The sequence below is a fragment of the Schistocerca serialis genome, chromosome 6 (assembly GCF_023864345.2).
Source record: "Schistocerca serialis cubense isolate TAMUIC-IGC-003099 chromosome 6, iqSchSeri2.2, whole genome shotgun sequence".
Classification (NCBI taxonomy): domain Eukaryota; kingdom Metazoa; phylum Arthropoda; class Insecta; order Orthoptera; family Acrididae; genus Schistocerca; species Schistocerca serialis.
The window spans coordinates 84,888,655-84,912,831 of record NC_064643.1 but is presented as its reverse complement, the minus strand read 5'-3'; the positions used below and the strand labels follow the sequence as shown (position 1 = coordinate 84,912,831).

General features: G+C 42.1%; 1 pseudogene; it reads left to right on the top strand.

Annotated features, from left to right (window-relative positions):
• The first annotated feature begins 21,754 nt into the window (after positions 1–21,754).
• LOC126485722 (5S ribosomal RNA) lies at positions 21,755–21,872 on the top strand (annotated as a pseudogene).
• Positions 21,873–24,177: the final 2,305 nt, after the last annotated feature.

The following is a 24,177-nucleotide window of genomic DNA, read 5'->3' as shown; positions in this document are numbered from 1 at the left end:
CAAAAAAAATGCTGTCTTATTGTAGCTATACCACAAAGTTACTATTAAACACGTTTTACTTTCCAGAATAATACAGAAAAACTGTGCAGGTATAAAACAGAAACACCGCAAAAGCAACATTGTAAATTGTCACTCATTAGTAGTGAAGTGATAAAATCGTGTAGCTGTCAAATTAACTAACCACTGTGTCATCTGGTATCTCACAGAAAGTACTTTGAATCCAGAATGAGATTTTCACTCTGCAGCGGAGTGTGCGCTGATATGAAACTTCTTGGCAGATTAATACTGTGTGCCCGAGACTCGAACTCGGGACCTTTGCCTTTCGCGGGCAAGTGCTCTACCAACTGAGCTACCGAAGCACGACTCACGCCCGGTACTCACAGCTTTACTTCTGCCAGTACCTCATCTCTTTAAATCCAGAATGTATTTTCAAGTAAACCAAAATGTTGCATTAAATCTCATTAGCAGTACCAGTATATGTTCTAAGTATGTAAGCCTTATAGTTGTTACTTAATCGTGCAACTAACAAGCAAGAATGTACACACACAATAACACTGTGATGTCTGTTCACTTTCGTAATTTCTGTTTAAATAAGTTATCTTGGTTCTTGATTGGATATTTAACTTCAAACATTGTTGCATGGTAACAGTTTCTAAGTCTGACAATGCATACTAGAAATGTGAAGTTAAAAGTTGTATGGCAAAGACAAAGTTAAAAAGCAGATTATCTTTCAATAAACGGTTTTACATGTGAAATGTGGTGTAAACCTTTACTCTCCCTAGTACGCAGAGTTTCAGCTTCAGTGGAATTATCATGTGGTATATGGCACATCGGTAAAGAATGCTAAAATTTTTCTCAAGGTTAGCGTCTATGTAATTTTTCCCTGAGCCAGCCGGCGCACATAGCTGCCTGCGGTGTGAGTCATTGTCTGTCTCTTTGTTGGCGTGCGTCGTTATTGGGATTAGGAGACCTAACTTCTACAAATTCACCTTGTCGAGAGTGCCCTGCTCTGTTTGAATCCCACCAGTTCTGATGGAATTCAGGTCTGTCGTTTTGTCGGTAGTTTACATAGTTTCTTGTTTGTCGGTCATGTGGTGGAGAATTTCTCCCGGAATCGTAACTGCGCGCTGAACTGTTGCGTCTGAAGTTATTCTGCCTCCCTTGATAATAATTGTTTTTGTTCCCATATTGTCTGTTTCTATGGTAATTTCTGTCATATTCATTACTACAGAAATGCGATCTTTCTCTGTAACTATCATTACTCTGCCAGTGGTTGTCATATGGGTGGTGTCTGTTTTGGTCACGATTTGCGTTGTAAGAATAGACTTGTTGTGTCCAGTTATTGTTTCTGTCGTCACAGAATTGTGACGGATGTGACCTGTAGTGATTGTTTTCCTGTTTTCGCATCCCTCGACTGTCTGTGTCAATTTCTAATTCTTGTAAGAGTCCCTGAAAAGCTTCAATGTCGTCTTTGCAACGTCCTGCCAAAATAATATTTCTTAAATGTTCAGGCAATTTCATTAAGCAAATGTGGATGAGTTGTGAAGGGCTGTATGAGTTTGAAAGATATTGGTTGTTGTGCAACATGTCTTCAAAATATTTCACAAGACTGGAAAATTCAGATTGTTCGAAATGCTTCATCATTATGATGCTATGTTTTACTCGGTCTTGTGTAGCTTGAGAGGAAGGCATGGTAAAATTCTCCTTCACTGTGACAATCGTGAATGATCGATCGCATTCTTACAGCTGGTTCATTCTCTAAATAGCCAAACATAAATTCTAATCTGTGCTCTAATGACCAGTTGGGAGGAAAACAATGAGAGAATTGATGGCGCCACGCTTGTGGATGAATGTCGTTGCCAGAATTCTTAAATGTTTTAAATTTACGTGTAGTAATGAACAGCTTATAGTCAAAATCGTCATGTCAGCGAGTCGCATATCGGTCATTGTTACGTCGTGTCGGCGGTTCCATTTCAAAATTCGGTGCACCTTGCCAATTTCTTTCATAATTTCCGAAATGCGCTGTTTTATTACTTTGTGGCTGTTCCGTATTTCTACGTCCCTCTTCCCGTATTGGGGCGCGAGTGTCCTCTGAAATACGTAATTCTTGTACTACCTGTGTCAGCTGATCTTGTACTTCCCGGATTTCTCTTTGCATATTAATTAGATTCTGATTTTGTTTGAATTTCCTACTTCGTTCGCACTCTTCTGTGTCATTAAAGACTACCGGTTTTGTGTCATTCAGATTATCATCTACCTTCGTAGATAAATTATTTAGCTGATCCGAAAGTTCAACTACTTTCTCTGATAATGAACTAATTTCCTCCATGTGTCTTTCTGAACCAATTTTCAGAGTATCTGCTGTGTCCTTTAAGTTTTCCTGAGTTTTTGCAAGTTGTGTAACCGAAGCAGTAGATGCTACTGAGTCAATTTTAGCTTGCAAGGTCTCATGATTTTCATGAACAATAGTTTGCAGTTCTTTTATGGCTGCTTCGTGATTCTGTAATGCATTTTCATGACGCGAAAAAATAGGTTGGAAATGCTCACAAATTTGTGTTTTTACGTCATTACATCCTTTTTGACATTTCGATTCGATTTTATGTAACTCAGTAGTTAAATCTTCACGTGTTTGTTCAAGCGTGGTGTGAAGATTTTGTTCCATTGCGTCTAACTGTTGCTGTGTTTGTCTCTGGCGTTGTTCCATTGTGTCTAACTTTTGAAGATTTTGTCCCATTTGTTTCTGATTTTGTTCAAGCGTTGTGTCTAACTTTTGTAGCCTTTGTCCCATTTGTTGCATTAACTGTAATAACAATGCACTGGTGTCTGAAACATGTTCCTCAGTACTTTTCTGCAGTGAAGTTGCACCGGCAACATTCACATTTTGACAAGCAGAAAATGTGTCTTGACTTATTTGAGAAAACGGTGAGGACCCAAAACCTGAATCTACAGTATTTGCAATATTGTGTCCTGTCATTTCGGATTCCTGAGGCGAGCTCTTGCCGACCGATCGATCGATAATGCTTCCCTGTTCACTAATTGTTTCACTGCCTACAGCATTATTTGCAGCCCGTTCCATTTCCCTATGCACAATTACCAAATTACTACTTTGAACATTAGTTAATTCATTACTCGGTGGCGCTAACACACTGCTTTCGTCTTCACTGTCATTTCTCAGTTTACTTTGGAGCCAAGTATTACGTTTTTCACACGCCATTATTGTCACAATAACACAGAAAAACACAATTGGAAGAGTAAAATAAGAAAACACATTAACATGGCACTGAAAATAATATCTAGTTAATTGCAAGCGCAGCTGCGAAATACTTGGTGCAAATCTACATGCATGCCACAACAACAATGAAAGACTGCCACTACAAAGGAGATTCTCTCTACAATTACCCGCTAGCAATAAACAGTAGCTACACTAATTACACAAACTACAAGAAAAAAATCAGAAGATTCCAGTGAGGTATCCTCGGGTAAGGGTCGACATATGAAACGTCCCCTTTGAAAAATTATATACGACTGTGCTTAAACTGACACACAATATTTTCAGCGCAACGCAATCTGACTTTCAAAAATCCCTACAAAAGAATGGCCCTGACTAACATTAACCTATACCTTTCACAAATCACTTACCTCACCAAAAATCTTCGTTATTCGAACTACTGCAATACAGCGAGCGCCACTACTGCCAGCTAAACAAAAGATTTAAACTACTGAAGGCACTAACTACTAATAGGCATAGTTAGCAAATGAAAGATTTTGATAGAGAACAAACAATGTATTTACCTCAATAGTGTTCAAAAGTCATAATGTATATAGCAGTTCATGACATCCAGTCACAAATTTCAAAACTCCGCCATCTCTCTCCTCACATCCACCACTGCTGGCGGCTCACCTCCAACTGCGCAACGCTACGCGCTGTTAACATCCAGCTGCCCAACACTGCAATGGCAGACAACAATGCAAATTAGCCACAGACTGCACACAGCACAGCCTGTGATTTTCATACAGAGCGCTAAGTGGCGTTACCAATATAAAAACCTAAACAGCCTACTTACACTGGAATGGCCTATTGTTGTTGTTGTTTTTTTTTCCACTCGCTCGGTTTTCCACGTTGCTCCGCCGACCTAAGGTAGACTGCTGCTAGAAAGCGAGAGAGTTCTTTCGCATAAGCTCTGTAAAACCACAGACGCATGTCATTCAGTCCAGATGCCTTTCCACTTATGAGCGAGTTTAGTTGATTTTCTATGCCGCTACAACTGATCTCAATACTTGCCGTTTCATCGTTCGTGAGACGGTTCAAATGGTGACCCGCATAATGTTCTTCCCAAGTGAAACAGCTACTGTAGAACGAATTCAGTACCTCAGCCTTCTTACTGTCATCTTCCGTTTTGCTGCAAGAATGGTCAATGAGCGATTCAATATATCATGTCGATCAGCTTAATGTCTTCACGTACGATCAACTCAGACCATCCTAAGACTGGAAGAAACTCCGGATATCCAGTAACATGGCTAAGCTACGTATAGCGGCGGGAAGCTGGTCGATCTTCTGTGTCTCATCTGTCATGACCTGTAGCAGTTTCCCTAATTTCCTGGCAGACAAGAACAGTGAGAGGCAGACTGAAAGACACTAGTCGCTATCGTCATAGTGTTCCTATAAAGTAATGTTTGCGTGTCTATCAGAAGATCGACAACGTGGCGTTTGCCGAAGGGTCTATTGAGAAACAAAGCTGGCATTCCATAGGTCACCACTTGGAATACCAGAGCTCTTAATCGGATAGACAGGTTAAAGAATTACAGCTAGATGCAGTGGGATTTAGTGAATGCAGTGGCAGAAAGAAAACGACTTCTGTGCAGGTTAGTAGAGGATTACAAATAAAAAATCAAATACGTGTAATGAAGGAGTAGGTCTTACAATGAATAAGAAAACATTCAACGTGTTGCAGTAATCAAGACAGATACGGATCTGACACCAACACAGTGGTACAAAATTATTGTCAATTAGTCTCGCGGAAACTGAAACGATTGAAATAATGTTTGCTGAAGTATAAGAATCGCTCAGTTAAGGGAGACGAAAGTGTAACTGTGATGGGGGGAGTGGAATTCGGTGGTAGGAACGGAATGAAAAAAAAGGTGAATATAGACACGAGGAAAGTCTTGCAAGAGGTAGTCATCTGATATAATTTTGGACAGTGCATAATGTAAAGTGAGATGACAAAAGTCATGGAATGGTGATATGCACGTATGCACATGGCGGTATTGTGGTGTGCGCAAGGTAAGGCAGTGCATTGGCGGATCTATCATTCGTACTCAGGTGATTCACATGAAAAGATTTCCAACGTGATAATGGCTGCACGACGGAACTTAACAGACACTGAATGCGGAATGGTAGTTGAGCTAGACGCATGGGATATTGCATTTCGGAAATAGTTAGGGAATTCTATATTTCGTGAACCATGGTGTCAATACTGAGCCGAGAATACCAGATTTCAGGCATTACCAACGCAGCGGCATGGTCAACGCAGTGGCCGACAGCGTTCACTTAACGACCGTGAGCAGCGGCGTTTGCGTAGAGTTGTCAGTGCTAATAGACAAGCAACACTACGTGAAATAGCCACAGAAATCAATGTGGGACCTTCGACGAACGTATCCGTTAGGACAAAGTCTGCATCGCCTCTCCTGGGCTTGTGACCATATCGGTTGGATCCTAGAAGACTGTAGCCGGCCGTTGTGACCGAGCGGTTCTAGGCACTTCAGTCCGGAACCGTGCTACTGCTACGGTCGCAGGTTCGAATCCTGCCTCGGGCATGGATGTGTGTGATGTCCTTAAGTTAGTTAGGTTTAAGTAGTTCTAAGTCTAGGGGTTGATGACCTCAGATGTTAAGTCCCATAGTGCTTAGAGCCATTTGAACCATTTGAACCTAGAAGACTCGAAACCCATGGCTTGTTCAGATGAGTCCCGATTTCATTTCGTAAGAGCTGATGGTAGTATTCGATTGTGATGTAGAGCCCTCGAAGCCATGAACCCAAAGTGTCAACAAGACTCTGTGCAAGCTGGTGATGCCTCCATAATGATGTGGGCTGGGTCCTTTGGTCCAATTAAACCGATCATTGACTGGAAATGGGGGCCATCTGCAGCTAATCATGAACTTCATTTTTATGGATGGCAATACGCCATGTCACTGGGCCACAATTGCTCGCAAATTGTTTTTAGAACTTTTTGGACAATTCGAACCAGTGATTTGGCCATCCAGATCGCCCAACATGAATCCCTTCAAACATTTATGGGACGTAATCGAGAGGTCAGTTCGTGCACAAAATCCTGCACCAGCGACACTTTCGCGGTTATGGAAGGCTCTAGAGGTAGCATGACTGTATTTCTGCAGGGGACTCCCAACGGCTTGTTGTGTCTACGCCACCTCGAGTTACTGCGTTACGCCGGGAAAAATAAGATCCGACATGAAATTAGGAGGTATCTCACTACTTTTGTCACTTTGTACTAATAATCGTTAACTCTTGATATTAGAATCGTGCAAGATGGTTGTATATGAGGAACAGTCCTGGAGCTACTGCAAGGTTTCAGACCAATTGGATAATGCTAATACAGAGATTTCAGACCCAGTTTCTAAACTGTGAGACACTTCTAGGAGCTAATGTAGATTCCGATCATAATTTATTGATTAGAAACTGTAGTTTGAAACTGAATAAATTACAAAAAGTTGAGAAATTGAGGAGATAGGGCAGGATAAGTTGAATGAACCAGAGCATAAGGCAACGATTTCAAAGGGAGCATAAGGCAACGATTGAGTGCATCGTGGGAAAGGAATGCAGAAGAAGATGAATGGCTAGAGTTGAGAGATGAAATTGTGAAGGCACCAGGAGATCAAATAGGTAAAATGCTAAATGCCCAGTAAAAGTCCTTGCATAATACTGGAGCAATTGAAGTGAATTGATGGAAAGAGAAAGTATAAACATGCAGCAAACGGAGCAGGCAGAAGAGCATACAGGAGTCTAAAACCTGACACTGACTGAAAGTATATAAAAAAGTAGCAGTGGTTAGACGACATATGCAGCACACATGACGCTGACAGAAATAGGTAAAGCATCTAGAAAAATTAAAGATGTCGTATCACGTATCGATACGACCCGATGGGCTTAGTTACATTGGCAAGGGAATAGCATGTTTCCGTTCGAAAGTCACATCAGTCGCACGGGATTGGGCAGATCCAGTGGAGCGCACATGCTAAGTCACACCTGCAGCATCTCTGTACTACGAGCACCCTCGGTCGTCATGATATACGACAGCCGACGGCAGACCGCAGCCCACATGCACTTGGAACCACTACACTACGACACCTTCGTTTGTGCCCAGGATAGCGAGATTCTTCCTGGTAGACAATGTGGTACCTGGTTTCTGGTTCTTGCTGCACTGTTTGTTGTGAATCTTTCTACGTTTGGAGAAATACATGCCAAGTAAGTCTTCTGTTTGATGTCTTAACATGTTTGCTGATCATTTCAGATTAGATTAGACTAGATTAGTACTTGTTCCATAGATCATGAATACGACACTTCATAATGATCTGGAACGTGTCAGGTTAATAAAAGGTGTCTGTACAAGATATTACATTACACAAAATATTACATGACGCATAATATTTTTAATATTTTTTTGTAGGGGTTGGGGAAATTACACACTTACTATATCCAAAAATTTATCTAATGAGTAGAAGGAGTTGCCATTAAGAAATTCTTTTCATTTCCTTTTAAATGCTATATGGCTATCTGTCAGACTTTTGATGCTATTAAGTAAGTGACCAAAGACTTTTGTGGCAGCATAATTTACCCCCTTCTGAACCAAAGTAAGATTTAACCGTGAGTAGTGAAGATCATCCTTTCTCCTAGTGTTGTAGCCATGTACACTGTTATTACTTTTGAGTTCGTTCGGATTGTTAATAACAAATTTCTAAGTGAATATATATATATATTCTGAGACTACAGTGAAGATCTCTAGCTCCTTAAATAAGTGTCTGCAGGATGATCTTGGATGAGCTCCAGCAATTATTCTGATTACACGCTTTTGCGCCATGAACAGTCTTTTACTCAATGATGAGTTACCCCAGAATATGATGCCATACGAAACCAGAGAATGAAAATAGGCGTGGTAAGCTAATTTACTGAGCTGTATGTCGCCAAAATTTTCAATGACCCTAGTAGCATAAGTAGCTGAACTCAAACGTTTCAGCAGATTCTCAGTGTGTTTTTCCAGTTTAACCCCTCATCGATGCATACATCTAGAAATTTTGAATATTCTACCTTAACTACCGATTTCTGATCGAACTCATAATTATTAATGGTGTCATTCCATTTACTGTGTGGAACTGTGTATACTGTCTTTTGTCAAAGTTTAATGAGAGCCAATTTGCAGAGAACCACTTAATGATATTCTGAAAAACATCGTTTACAATTTCACCAGTTAATTCTTGTCTGTTGGGTGTCATAGCTATACTTGTATCATCGACAAAAAGTACCAGCTTTGCATCTTCGTGAATATAGAATGGCAAGTCATCAATATATACTAAGAACAGCAGGGGACCCAAGACCGAACCTTGCGGCACCCCATTCTTGATTGTCCCCCAGTTTGATAAATCATCAGATTTTTGCGTATTATGTGAACTGCTTATTTCAACTTTCTGCACTCTTACAGTTAGGTATGATTTAAACCATTTGAGCACTGTCCCATTGATACCACAGTGCTTGAGCTTATCTGGAAGTATTCCGTGATTTACACAGTCAAAAACCTTTGATAGGTCACAAAAAATCCCAACGGGTGACTTCCGGTTACTCAGAGCATTTAATATTTCATCAGTGAAAGTATATACAGAATTTTCCGTTGAAAAGCCTTCTGGAAACCAAACTGACATTTTGTTAAAACTTTATTTTTACAAAGGCGTGAAGCTCCTATCCAGCTTTCCGATGACGACAGTTGCCGCACCACTATGTAGCCCACCTATCCTTACCATTATGTAAGAAGTCGTGCACAACAAAAGAGACCTTTGGAGAGAATATAATCAGCTGGATGGCCTATCTGAGCAAGTAAGGGAATGCTAAAAGGTGAAAGAATTACATAAACGGCTGTACGAAGGATATGAACTTCAAAGCAACAGCACACAAAAGAAAGACGAAGTAAGTGAAGACCAGAAGGGGGATATGATACTACAAGAAGAATCTGACGTAAGTGGAAACAAGGCCTGTGGAGTACACATTTTCTCAGATTATTGAGATTCTAGGGAGAGCCAGCTGTGACGTAAGTATTCCATCTGGTGTCCAAGACATATGAGACCAGTGAAACACTTTAAAACATCAAGATGAATATGACAATTCGAATTATAGAGAAGGCAGGTGGTAACATGTAAATATTACCGAAACAATCAGTTAAATAATCCATGGCTGCAAAATATTCATATCAATTATTTACAGAAGAAGGAAAAGCTGGTAGAATTCGAACTCGAGGAAGATTGTTTTGGGTTCTGCAGAAATGTAGGAACACACGAGGTGTTACAGTCTCGACGAGTTATCTTAGTGCAAAAGTTTAAGAAAGTGAAGGCCACATTTATAGTATTTGTAGGTTCAGAGCAGGGTTATGACAGTGTTGACTACAATACCCTCTTTGAAATTCTTGTTGTAGCAACACTAAAATATAGGGAGAGGAAGATTATCCACGACTTGTTGAGAAACCAGACTGCGGTTATAACGCTCGAAGGACATGAAAGGAAAATATTATTCGAGAAGGAAATGTGACAATATTGTACGGTGATTCCAGCGTTATTCAATCTGTACATTGTGCAAACGGTATTGGTAAGTAAGGAGAAATTAGGAATTAAAGTCCAGGGAGCAGAAATAAGAAATTGAGGTTTGCAGATGGCATTGTAATCCTGTCAGAGACAGCAAAGGACTTGGAAAAGCAATTGAACGGAATGGATAGTTTCTTGAAAATAGGTTGTAAAAGGAATATCAACAAAAGTAATGCCAGCGTAGTAGAATTTAGTCAAATTAATTCGACGATGCTGAGGAAATAAAAGTGGGAAAAGAGACAGTAAAAAGTAATGGATGTGTTTTGCTAGTTGGACAGCAAACTAACTGATGATGGTCGAAGTAGATAGAATATTAAATGAGACTGTCAATAGCAAGAAATGCATTTCTGCAAAAGAAGAATATGTTGACATCCAATATCAGTTTAGGCCCAAGTGTTAGTAAGTATTTTCTAAAGGAATTGGTCTGGAGTGTCCCCTTGCATGGAACTGAAACATGGACGGTAAATAGTTCAGACAAGAAGAGAATAGTTGCTTTTGAAATGTGGTGCTACAGAAGATTCGACGAGTAGATCGAGTGATTAGTGAGGAATACTGAACGAGACTGGGGAAAAGGAAATTTATGGTGCAACTTGACTAAAAGAAAATATCGTTCGTTAGGCTACATCCTGAGGCATCAAGGAACATAGATTTGAGGACAGAGTAGACGCTAAAAATCATAGACGGGGGCGGCCGGTGTGGTCGTGCGGTTCTAGGCGCTTCAGTTTGGAACCGCGTGACAGTTACGGTCGCAGGTTCGAATCCTGCCTCGGGCATGGGTGTGTGTGATGTGCTTAGGTTAGTTAGGTTTAAGTAGTTCTAAGTTCTAGGGGACTGATGACCACAGATGTTGAGTCCCATAGTGCTCAGAGACATTTGAACCTTTTTTTTTTCTTTTTTTTTTATAGACGGGGCGTAAGGGATGAATATAGCAAGCAGGTTTCAATGGATGGAGGTTGCAGCAATTATTCGGTAACAATGAGACTTGCAAAACATAGAGTAGCTTGGAGAGCTGTATCAGACTCCTCTTCAGACTGAAGATCACAACAATATATTGAATGTGAGTGGAACGAAGTCGCCTCTTCGGACAAAGAAGTATATAGTCCGTTGCAGTGTCCAATTCAGGTGATATATGAATAACTTGGTTGTAAAAGTTTTGTTGGATTGAGTTGTTTTAGACCACTAGCTGCATTAAGGTATTTTTCTGCAAAATAATATTTAGGGAAGGTGAATTATTTTCATTATAGTCTGGTCACAGTTGTTTGACGCTGTCAAAGATCGTCCGCAGAGATGCTGCAAGTGATATCTGAGGAAAGAAGTCTGCGGAGACGCTTCCTAGAAGAAGGAACGGTTTAGTGCGACGTTGCTGTGGCATCAAAGAATAGCTGGCCTGGTTCAGGAAGGGCGATTAGGGACGGTCAGTGACTATAAAGGATGTCGCGTATAGCAGCTACGAGGAATGGAAATATTAGCAGAGGATAGGATATGACGAGCGGAATCAAACCCGTCTCTCCGTCCATCCTTCGTGATTTTGACTTTTGCTTCCTTGGACACCTCACTTGACCACTGCTGTTTCCTTTCCCTATCGTACTACAGCTGAGCTAGGATCTCTTATAAATGTTGGCGGTGTCTGTTCGATGTAAATCCGTGACCTCTTTTCCAGCCTTCGCACTGGAATACATCAGCAGTTTGTGTTTATGCTGCCATTCTTTTTGCATTACTTGGCAGCTTTGAAACTGAGAATTTTTATTAATGGCTGAAATTCAGATTAGATTACAAAGCTTGCGAACGGTTACCCTAGAAAATTCGCCTAAAACTGGGAGCTGTTCCATTGATTGTACCTACTTACCGCAATACCTGTCTTACACGTTTTCTTCAAGGTAGGTTAGTGACGAGAGGTGGGAGCGCCTAGCAAACAGGGGTATTGCTGCAAGTTTACAAACTGACACTCGGTGTGAACAAGAAAGGTACTTTGCGGACTTCAGACTCTTTATTCTATGTTTAAAAGAAATCAAGGTGAACAGCCTCTACGTTATGATAAAATCACAATATGCCATAAGTTTTGTGCTTGTGGAAATTGGAGTTGTTCTTACATTGTTGTGTTCAGTTGTGGTAAACAGTGAACTCAGAATGTCGTTGTATTCAAACAAAAGTCAAAGAACAAGACTGCATTCAAGAAGTGTCTCTTTATTTGTAAATAATATGAATGCCGTATTAAGTACTACTGATATTTTGGAAAATTTCAATAGGATGAACCGCGATATTGTTTTAACAGCTAACCTGCTATTCATTAAAAATTATTTAAAAAACATGCCACAGGTTTTTGATGACACTGAAAAGAGTGAAAGTACTTTTTAACGTGAGCAGTTGGATGTACACAAGAATTACCACATATATTCTTCAGACTGTATTGTATTCTGGAGTAATTTGTTTTCAGTATTATCACATACCTACAAGTTCAGAAAAAGCTCACAGTGTCTTGTGGTTCCTCAGCATAATATTTATCATAAAATCTGTTCAACCTCCCAAAACAGACCTGCAAAAAAAGCAAAAAGATTAAAATTTCCTGCTGTACACAAGGCAAAGATTTAGGTTTCTCAGTGAATGAGATCATGTTGTTTCCCTACTGGGAATCACTTGAAACTTAACTTAGATTTCACAAGTGGTAACATTTTAGGCGTTGCATACAACTGGAAGAATGTGGTCAAAGGGGCTGAGGAATTTATGATGCCGAGTTTATTGTTTTCATACAGAGATGTGTCCCATATACCTCCTGTGAGAAATATGAATGGTGAAACCTTCGCACACAATAAGAAAAGAACTTTTTGATTGCATTTAATAGGATTCAATACCGCATACGTCGCACACAACAGACGAGCTATCTCATGCTTTGGATCTCCATCTCAGCTCTCTATTGCTTACACGCACACTTTGGATAATAATGAGCCTCTGATTTATGTGTTGGACTCTGTTCACACACAAAAGTATGTCAGAAACGACCGGATTAAACATTAAGACGGTCCGCATTCATTTCTGTACCCCGAGTTTGAATCTACTCCACCCCGCTGGGTGTGAGCAAGTCAACTGCAGTCAAAACAATGCATGAAGTGGAGTGTGCAGACCAAATGTAAACACCCTCTTTCCAATCGACGATGACTAACAAAATATGAAAGTTGTGCTTAATATTATCTAAGACATGACTGTCCATAATGACAATTTCAAACTAGTGCTGACTTCATTATCAAAATTGTGGAAAATTATAAATTTCATAGTCATTTCAGTGATAAATTCCTGCAGCTACTCTCCAACGAATGTGATGAAATCCCCCTTATACGTTTAGAATCATTTTGTTAATCGTACAGATACATTTGGCTATGTCTCACATGTAGTACTGCACACGAGCTGAAATTTCAATAGGTTTTGGCAGGAAAGATTCAGACAAATGTTCTAGAAACACGTTTTTGAAAATATAGAACATTGGCAGGTCTTCAGTATTTGGTATCTCTGCGATAAATATTTCAGACTGAATCCAAGATAAGAGGTTAGGTCTATTGTTGTTGAAAATTTTATCTAGTGCTTTCTGTAAAGTAGCAAAAGATATAAATTCATTTGGGAGTGACTATGAAGCAGTACTAACACCATAAAACTTCGAATATGCAGTTAAGAATAACTTCTATCCATACAGAAATGGTTGCCTGCTTTACAAAGTTATCCGAATACTGTGCTAGAGCATTTGTTTAAATGCTGAAATGTGGAAACTGTAAAACATCTCGAACGTTAGATAAAACATTATCGTTGACGGAAAATGATGAAAACTATGAAATTGTGAGAATGATTGGCAGGAGAGGATCACAGTGTCCTAATAATCAAGTCATTAATGCAGTTATTATTACTTATTTGTGGGTTAAAAGCTTGATAAATGAAAGGTACGGAAAAACTTTTATCAGATGTTCGTAACAGGAAACTTTAATAATAAAGTTAGCAGTTACTTCGTTGTTAAAAGAGAAGACTTCTTTCTACACGACATATTTTGCACTCAAAGTGACCACGCAGAGGAAAGGATTCTACATTGTATGCTGAAAATAGCAGCTAACATTTTTCTAAATAATGACATTGAGAAAATAAATGACACTGATAACAACAGTGGTGTAAAGAAGAAAAAAGTTTTGAACTATAAAATAAGCTCCAGATAATTTCTTATCGTAGAGCGCTCAAACCGTTGTATTTTTGTCATCAAACAGAAGTGAAACTTGGACGACACACAGCCCAGACAGGAGGAGAACAGAAAGTTTTCAAATGAGGTGCTACCGAAGAGTAGATCGAATAACAAATGGGGACTGAGTGGGATTGGAGAAACAACAAGCTAACGATACATCTTGACTAAAAGGAGATACCAGTCGAGAGGACGCATCCTAAGACATGAAGAAATTCGCTTATTTTTGTTAATGTAAGTAAGTGTGTGGGGTAAGAACTGTAAAGGGGGACCAGCAGTCGAACATTTTCTGTATCCCGAAAGGCCCGTACAGGACCTGCAACATGCGGTCGTGCATTATTCTGGTGAAATGTATGGTTTCGCAGGGATAGAGTGAAGGGTAGAGCCACAGGTCGTAACACATCTCAAATGTAACGTCCACTGTTCAAAGACCCGTCAATGCGAACAAAAGGTGACCGAGACGTGTAACCAATGGCACCTCATACCATCACGCCGGGTGATACGCCAGTATGGCGATGATGAAGACACGCTTCCAATGCGCATTCACCGCGATGTCGCCAAACACGGATGCGACCATCATGATGCTGTAAACAGAACCTGGACTCATCCGAAAAAATGACGCTTTGCCATTCGTGCACCCAGGTTCGTCGTTGAGTACACCATCGCAGGCGCTCCTGTCTGTGATGCAGCGTCAAGGATAATCGCAGCCATGATCTCCGAGCTGATACTCCCTGCTGCTGCAAACGTCGTCGAACTGTTCGTGCAGATGGTTGTTGTCTTGCAAACGTCCCCGTCTGTTGGCTCAGGGATCGAGACATGGCTGCACGATCTGTTACAGCCATGCGGAGAAGATGCCTGTTATCTCGACTGCTAGTGATACAAGGCCGTTGGGATCCAGCATGGCGTTCCGTATTACCCTCCTGAACCCACCGATTTCATATTTTGCTAACAGTCATTGGATGTCGACCAACGCGAACAGCAACGTCGCGATTCGGTAAACCACAATCGCGATAGGCTACAATCCGACCTTTATCGAAGTCGGAAACGTGATGGTACGCATTTCTCCTTCTTACACGAGGCATCACAACAACGTTTCACCAGGAAACGCCGGTCAACTGCTGTTTGTGTATGAGAAATCGGTTGGAAACTTTCCTCATGTAAGCACGTTGTAGGTGTCGCCACCGGCGCCAACCTCGTGTGAATGCTCTGAAAAGCTAATCATTTGCATATCACAGCATCTTCTTCCTGTCGGTTAAATTTCGAGTGTTTAGCACGTCATCTTCGTGATGTAGCAATTTTAATGGCCAGTAGTGTAATGGACCGCTGATTTGCGTGCACTGTGCTGGCGCCCGATAGCGACCCATGTGGGTTCCATAGCATTTACATCAGCCGAATTTGCTGGCCGAGGCATCAACGTGAGTTCACTATAATGCTCCTCAATCCACTGTAGTAAGTTTCTGGCGCCGAGACACGGACAATTATAGTGCTGAAAGATGACATTGCCGTGGGGAAATACGCCAAGTATGTGGGGAAGACGTCAACTGGAGGTGGTTCGCAGCTGCCAGCGTGTCTTCTATTAGTACCACAGTTCCCATGCAAACACAGGAGAATGTCTCCCATAGCATACTACTGCTGCCGCCAACCTGCGTCCGTGGCGAGCTGCACGTTTAGAACTCCAGTTCACTTAGATGACGGTGTTTGTGGAGACGACCATCGACCATCGACCTAGTGTAGCAAAAATGTGATTCACCCGATGAGCCGACACGTTTCCATTGATCGACGGTCGAATCCCGATGGTCCCATGACCACCGCAGTCGCAAATGACGATGTCGTTGGGTCATCATGTGAACACGGAGGGGTGGTCTGCTGCGGAGGTCCACGTTGAACAATGTACGGTGAACATTGTGGTCCGGAACACTTGTGCGTGCACCAGGATTGTGGTCTTTCGCCAGAGATGCCACAGATCACCATCTATCCTAATTTACAGAGCAGACAAGCCTCCGAACCCCACGTTCTGTGAAGAGCCGCGGACGTCCAACCATTTAGCGCCTGGTGGTAGTTTCACTGTCCTTCTACCTCTTTCTGTAGATGCTCACGACAGCAGCACGTGAACACACGACCAGCCTCACCTTTTCCCAGATACTCGTTCACAGGCCCTGTGTAATAATAATCTGCCTTTTGTCTCAATGGATCTCCCCATTTACAGCCCATATATTCGCTGCTGTGATCTTCCTTCCGTGTCAGCTCCGCCTACATACTTTAGCTACCGCATCACGTGCCGCAATACCACCAGCAGGCATCCAATTTCGCGGGGGCAGTCGTCATGCTATGGCTTATCAGTGTGTATTAATGACCTTGCAGAGAATATTAATAATAACCTCAGAGATTCTGTTGATGACGCAGTTATCTTTAATGAAGTACCGCTCGAGAAATCCTATAGAGATATCAGTCAAGTGCTGATAAGATTTGACCATTGGTAACTTGCTTTAAATGTATTAAAATCTAAAATCATTCTCTTCACGAATCGCAGAAACTTAGAGCCCTGTAACTACATCAGTGAGACACAGAATCAATCCACTCATACAAATAGGGGGATGGCACAATTTGTGGGAGTGTAACATGGAGTTATAACACCGCCTTAGGCTTGGGTAAGGCTGATAACGGTTCAGAACGGCTCTGAGCAGTATGGGACTTAAAGCTGTGAGTACCGAGCGTGAGTCGTGCTTCGGTAGCTCAGTTGGTAGAGCACTTGCCCGCGAAAGGCAAAGGTCCCGAGTTCGAGTCTCGGTCGGGCACACAGTTTTAATCTGCCAGAAAGTTTCATATCAGCGCACACTCCGCTGCAGAGTGAAAATCTCATTCTGAGTATGGGACTTAACTTCTGAGGTCATCAGTCCCCTAGAACGTAGAAACTACTTAACCCTAACCAACCTAAGGACGTCACAAACATCCATGCCCGAGGCAGGATTCGAACCTGCGACAGTAGTGGTCGCACGGTTCCAGATTGTAGCGCCTAGAACAGCTCGGCCACCCCGGGCGGCGCTGATAACGGACTTGGATGTATTGGCAGGATATCTGGTAAATGCATTCAGACTACAAAGGAGACATCTACGTTGACGTCTACATCTACATGGATTCTCTGCAAATCACATTTAAGTGCCTGGCAGAGGGTTCATAGAACCATCATCACAATAATTCTCTGTTGTTCCAATCTCGTACAGAACACGGAAGAAACGAACATCTATATCTTTCCGTGCTAGCTCTGATTTTCCTTATTTTATTATGATGATCGTTTCTGCGTATGTAGGCCGACGTCAACAAAATATTTTCGCATTCGGAGGAGAAAGTTGATGATTAAAATTTCGTATGAAGATACCGTCGCAACGAAATCCTGTATTATTTCAGTGACACTCTCTACCTTAGTTCGCAATAATTTCAAAACGCTCTGGTCTTCTTTGAACTTTCTCGATGTTCTCCGTCAATCCTATTTGGTATATTTGGTAAGGATTATTCTAAAAGAGGACGGACAGGCGTAGTGTAGGCAGTCTCGTTAGTAGATCTGTTATATTTTCTAAGTGTCCTGCCAATAAAACATAGTCTTAGGTTTGCCTTCCCCACAACATTTTCTATGTATTTCTTCCAATTTAAGTTGTTCGTAATTGCGATTTCTACGTATTTAGTTGAATTTACAGCCTGTAGATCTGATTGATTTATCGCATAACCGAAGTTTAACAGATTCCTTTAACACTCATGAGGATGACCTCACGCTTTTCATTATGTAGGGTCAATTGCCAATTTTTGTACTATACAGATATATTTTCTACTCATAAATCGTTTTGCAATTTGTTTTGATCTTCTGATGACTTTACTAGCCGATAAACGACAGCATCCTCTGCAAAGAAGCTAAGACGGCAGCTCAGGTTGCTCCTAAATTGTTTATATAGATAAGGAACAGAAAAGGGCCTATGACACTACCTTGAGGAACGCCGGAAATCACTTCTATCTTACTCGATGACTTTCCGTCAATTACTAAGAACTGTGACCACTCTGACAGGAAATCACGCATTCAGTTGCATAACTGAGACGATGCATGTAATTTCACTATAAGCCGCTTGCGTGGTACAGTGTCAAAAGACTTCTGCAAATCTAGAAATACGGAATCAACTTGAAATCCCCTGTAAATAGCACTCAACGCTTCGCGTGAGTAAAGATCTGGTTGTGTTCCACGAGAACGATGTTTTGTAAATCCGTATTGAGTGGGTGCCAGTGGACCGTTCTTTTCGAGGTAATTCAAAATGTTCTAATACAATATTTGTTCCAGAATGCTGCAGCATATCGGCGTTAATGATATTGGCCTGTAATTTAGAGGATTACTCCCATTAACTTTTTTGAATGTTAATTTGATCTGCGCAACTTTCCCGATCTTTGGGTTCGGATCTTTCGTCGAGGGAACAGTTTTATTTGATTGTTACGTATGGAGCTACTGTATCTGAAAAGAACCTAACTGGTATGCAGTCTGTACCGGAAGACTTGCTTTCGTGAAGTGGTTTAAGTTGCTTCACTACTCCGAGGGTATCTACTTCTACATTACTTATGTTGGCAGCTGTTTTCGATTCGAATTCTGGAATATTTACTTTGTCTTCTTTGGTGCAGGAATTTACGGAAGGCTGTGTTTAGTAACTCTGTGTTTAGTAACTCTGCTTTGGCAGCACTGTCATCGAAAGAATTTACATTGCTATCGCGCAGCCGGCCGGGGTGGCCGAGCGGTTCTAGGCGCTACAGTCTAGAACCGCGCGACCGCTACGGTCGCAGGTTCGAATCCTGTCTCGGGCATGGATGTGTGTGATGTCCTTAGGTTAGTTAGGTTTAAGTAGTTCTAAGTTCTAGGGGACTGATGACCTCAGAAGTTAAGTCCCATAGTGCTCAGAGCCATTTGAACCATTTTGTTATCGCGCAGAGAAGGCATTGATTGTTTCTTGCCGCTACCATGCTTCACATACGACCAGAATCACTTTGGATTTTCTGCCAGATTTTAAGACGAAGTTTCGTTGTGGAAAGTATTATAAGCATCTCGCATTGAAATCCGCGCCAGATTTCGAGCTTCTGTAAAAGATTGCCAATATTTGATATTTTGCATCCGTTTAAATTTGGCATGTTTTTTTCGTTCTTGCTGCAACAGTGTTCTGACCCGTTTTGTGTACCACAGAGGATGATCTCCGTCGCTTGTTAATTTATTTGCAATAAATCTCTCAATTGCTGCCGATACTATTTCATTGAATTCAAGCCACATCTGGTCTACACTTACATTGTTAATTTGAAAGGAGTGGAGATTGTCTCTCAGGCAGGCGTCAAGCTAATTTTTATCTGCGTTTTTGGATAGGTATATTTTTCGGTTATTTGTAGAGGACTTGGGGATTACAACACGCAGTCTCGCTACGACAATCCCGTGTTCACTAATCCGTTTATCCGTTTTTAGGCTTGTTATTAGCACAGGATTATTTATTGGTAAGAGGTCAAACGCTGTTTATAAAACACTCTGGGTCCAAGGGTGCGAGTCTAGAATACTGATAAAGTTCATGGGGCACCGTATCAAATAGGAGAGAGCACACCGAAGGTGTACAAAGAAAAGCAGAATGAACGGTCACAGCTTCCTTTCAATTACCATGAGAAATCCTACTTTCTACTTGCAGTATTAAGAAAGGACTCTGGGAATTTACGACCGTCCACGACGTACTGCTGTTGCTGGGTCACAGAGGAGGAGACCGTTGAGTAATTGCAGCACCGACAGAGGCGTTTAAGCAGTCAGTCTTCTACATCTGAAGCTATATACATACTCCGCAAAGCACTATTCGATGCATGGCGGAGGGAACCTTGTACAATTAATAGTCATTTGTCATTTCCTTCCCACTACCATTCGCAAATAATGCAAGGGAAAAACGACTATCTATAAGTTCCCGTATAAACCCTAATTACTCACATCTTATCTTCATGGTCCTTACGCGAGACGAACGTTGGCTGTAGTAGAATCGATCTGAAGCCAGCCTTAAACGTCGGTTCTCTTAATCTCCGTAATAGTGTCTCATGGAAAGAGAGTCGTCTTTCCTCCAGGAACTTCCAACGTTAAAATCATCTCCGTAAAATTTACGTGCCGGTCGAACCTACCAGCAACAAATCTAGCAGCCCGCCCCTGAATTGCTTCGATGTCTTCCTTTAATCCGACCCGGTGGGACCCGCAGATATTCGAGCAGTACTCAGTAACAGTCGCACTAGTGTTCTATACGCCGTCTCCTTTACAGATGAGCTACACTTTCCCAAAAATTCTCTCAACAAACAGGAGTCAAACATTCGCCTTCGCTACCACCAACCCGACGTGCTCGTTCCATCCCATATCGCTTTGCCACGTTACTCCCTGATATTTAATCGACGTTACTATGTGAAGCATCACACTACTAATGCCGTATTCGAACGTTACAGGATTTTCAGCCGCATTAATTTACATTTTTGTACAGTCAGAGCAAGACACCTTTCGTCACACCGTCTAAAAATTCTGTCTAAGTTATCCTGCATCCTCCTACCATGATTGAATGACGACGCCGTTCCGTACACCGCAGTGTCATCAGAAAACAGCCGTGAATTGCTGTTCACCCCACCCGTGAGGTCATTTTTGAACACAGAGAATAGCAGCGGTTGTGTCACACTTCTCTGGACACTCCTGACGAGGCCCTTGTCTCTTTCCGCCCGCTTATGCGAGCGGAACTGCAAAAACCTTTAATCCTTGGTAAAATGGGAAGTACCCTCTGCCTAGCACTTGAAAATGAGTTGCATATTATAGATACAGAGAGAGAGACTGTTAGTGTAGAGCGCCCGTCGGCCACAACGTCATCACCGATGACTCAAATTGGGCATGTACGGGGAAGAAAGATATTTGTGCCCTTTTGAAACGAACCATGCGGTTCCAGCCGGTACCGATTTAGGGGAACCATTTCCAGCTTCAACGTGGCTGGTCGGACGCGTACCAGAAACCCGCTCCTCCACGTACGAGTGGACTGCCTTCACCGTTGCACCATGCCGCATGGCCACTCCTCTTCTTCGGTCTCCTGTAAGTTATCTCTGTAAGATTTATCTCGGGCAGATAACGTAAGGGTAAGCCGTAATTTCCTTTGAATCACGATCTCTTCTGGTCCAGATTCTTCCTTAACAGGGCATGTCAATTTGTGAAAGTGATGCCTATCGTGCACTTGATGAATGCAGTAAGTTTGATATATCTGGGAGGCAGAAACTGCTAAATACGTATCTATATTCTTTTATTGGCGTTCACAATACACGCTATGGAATTTAGAAAGTAATGTTTCGTACTGCTGCTCGGATATCATACAAGAAAATACACATGTTGGATAATGTTGTATGTATGAATCTTTCGCTAAAGATTGCGCGCGAAATCGATTGTGAACTAATTAATTACTCATGGATCACGCATCAGTTGATGGGTCGTCTACATTACCTGTTGTATACTGATTAAATGGTCATTTATACGTCAATACCTGTATATTTGGAGGTAAATAAGTATGGTCCATGTTGCAAATAACACAAGAAGCAAGGACATAATATATTCGCGTGATGAGAAGGTGCTGCTTTGTTTAGTTGCGTGATGTTAATAATATATTTGATGCCCTCCTATGCTATTGTGGACAACGGCCTTGCCACAGTGGATACACCGGTTCCCGTGAGATCACCGAAGTTAAGCGCTGTCGGGCGTGGCCGGCACTTGGATGGGTCACCATCCAGGCCGCCAAGTGCTGTTGCCATTTTTCGGGGTGCACTCAGCCTCGTGATGCCAATTGAGGAGCTACTAGACCGAATAGTAGCGGCTCCGGTCAAAGAAAACCATTATAAGGACCGGGAGAGCGGTGTGCCGACCAGACGTCCCTCCTATCCGCATCTTCAAGTGAGGTTGACACGGCGGTCGGATGGTCCCTTTGGGCCACTTGTGGCCTGAAGACGGAGTGCTTTATGCTATTGTAACACAGTGCCGTTTTATTATCTATTTACACATTGTTTTAATTTGTAACTCTAAGTAGATGCAAAAGATTTGCTATGTAGTACTGTGTCGTCCGAACAAGACACAACCAGGGCAAAAGCACCACAGGCGCAAAGATGCGAGCTGGTGCCAGTGACATAGAGACTCACCACTTGCGCGAGTTCCATCAGCGACACGGGCGGCGCTGAGGATGAAGACATCGACTTCGCCTCGGCCAGTTGCCGGCCGAGAACAATCCGCCAATGACCGGACGACAACGGACAGAAGTCCACTCAGAAGATAGAAGAGCAGCTTTCGCCCACTTCGTTATAGACCATCGTCCAGGGCTGACTTAGACAATGATTGTCATTTAGTGAACTCTCAGAAGTGAACAGACAGTTGTTATAAATTGCACTTGCTATGTACTGTGAGGTTTACCAACGATTATTTGCACTTCTCCATTGAGGGCCTTTTTTGTGTTATATTACAAGCAGTATTGCAGACTTCATAATTGAACTAGTCACAAAGATAAGTGAGCCTTTTAATTCATTCGTGTGACTTTGTTGCTGCCGGCCGGTGTGGCCGAGGGGTTCTAGGCGCTTCAGTCTGGAACCGCGCGACCGCTACGGTTGCAGGTTAGAATCCTGCCTCGAGCACGGATGTGTGTGGTGTCCTTAGGTTAGTTAGGTTTAAGTAGATGTACGTTCTAGGGGACTGATGACCTCAGATGTTAAGTCCCATAGTGCTCAGAGCCTTTTGAACCATTTTTGAACTTTGTTACTGATTTCTTGGCGTGTTGTAGAACCTTCGTTCTCCTATCCTGTTGCCTTACACTGCGGCTTAGCTGTGTAATAGTGGCAGGGAGAAATTGTCTTAGCGGTGTACTGCACCAGAAGCCGTTTCACGAACCCACAAACTCGGTCTACGTCAATAACAGTGGCAACTCGGCCTCCACAGCAGTAGCGACGAGACCTACGCAAAACTGGCGACGACAGTTTACAAAATGTGGGACATCCCCAACTGAGAGGGATGATTAATTAACTTAAGGGAATTTGCTTCAGTTGTAATAATGATTTATTCAGACCACGACCTGTTTCAGGATGTTGAAATCCCATCTTCAGGTGTACAAAAACTGTAACACACAAAGGAGACGAGGGGAAACGTGCTCATATAATACATCATATCTTGAAAAACCAGAAGTGCAGACTAACGAAACAAGACGGCTCACTCACTGCGTTTGCTAATGCATGACATTCGGTCGGGCCAGTGAGTCTAAGGGCTCCAAACCACTGCGTCTCATGCGGAATCAGAAAAAAGTGGAGAAGAGCTAAGAATCAAACTGACCCGAAAATTTAACGTCCGGGCGGGCAGGAAAGTAAATAGAAACGAACAGTGTACTCACACTGTCCGCCGCCGGGCAGCCGCATTACATGGACGCCGACCACGACTGGGTGGAGGGCCAGGTCAGAGGTCTGGAGGCGCAGTTTTCCTGGAAATTAAATGATGTCATTAGCGAAGACACAGAAAATGTGGACTCACAGGCCCGAGCACTTACCATACATCATTTAGACGGATAGCAGAGTATAAACGAGCTGTTGTAGGCTGTTACGCCAGATAACTCTCAAACATGTAATAATATTGACCTTTCTTGCAGTAAGGCAGCGGACATTAGAATGAATAAAAGGCGGATAGGAAACAGTAAAAACAGTGATAAATATTAGTGGTATCATAGACTATGCTAAGTAAATCCTCGTAAAGGTATCATAGACTATGCTAAGTAAATCCTCCTAATATTGAAGGACGTCAGATTTTTTGCCAGCCGACTTCCGTATTTATTTTATAATTTTCTTCCAAGTAGCGTTGTATTCATTCATTAATGGTCGGACTGTAATTGCAGTGGTGAATATACTGCATCAGCAACTGGATAATAACTTCTCCTGCCTGTATTTTGTGCCAACTGCTAGTGGTAAGACGCGTTGCGTACAGCGCGACTTTCGCGTCTTGAAGGCTCCAGGCTACAGGGTGGCTTCTATACTAGTGGCCATTAAAATTGCTACACCAAGAAGAAATGCAGATGATAAACGGGTATTCAT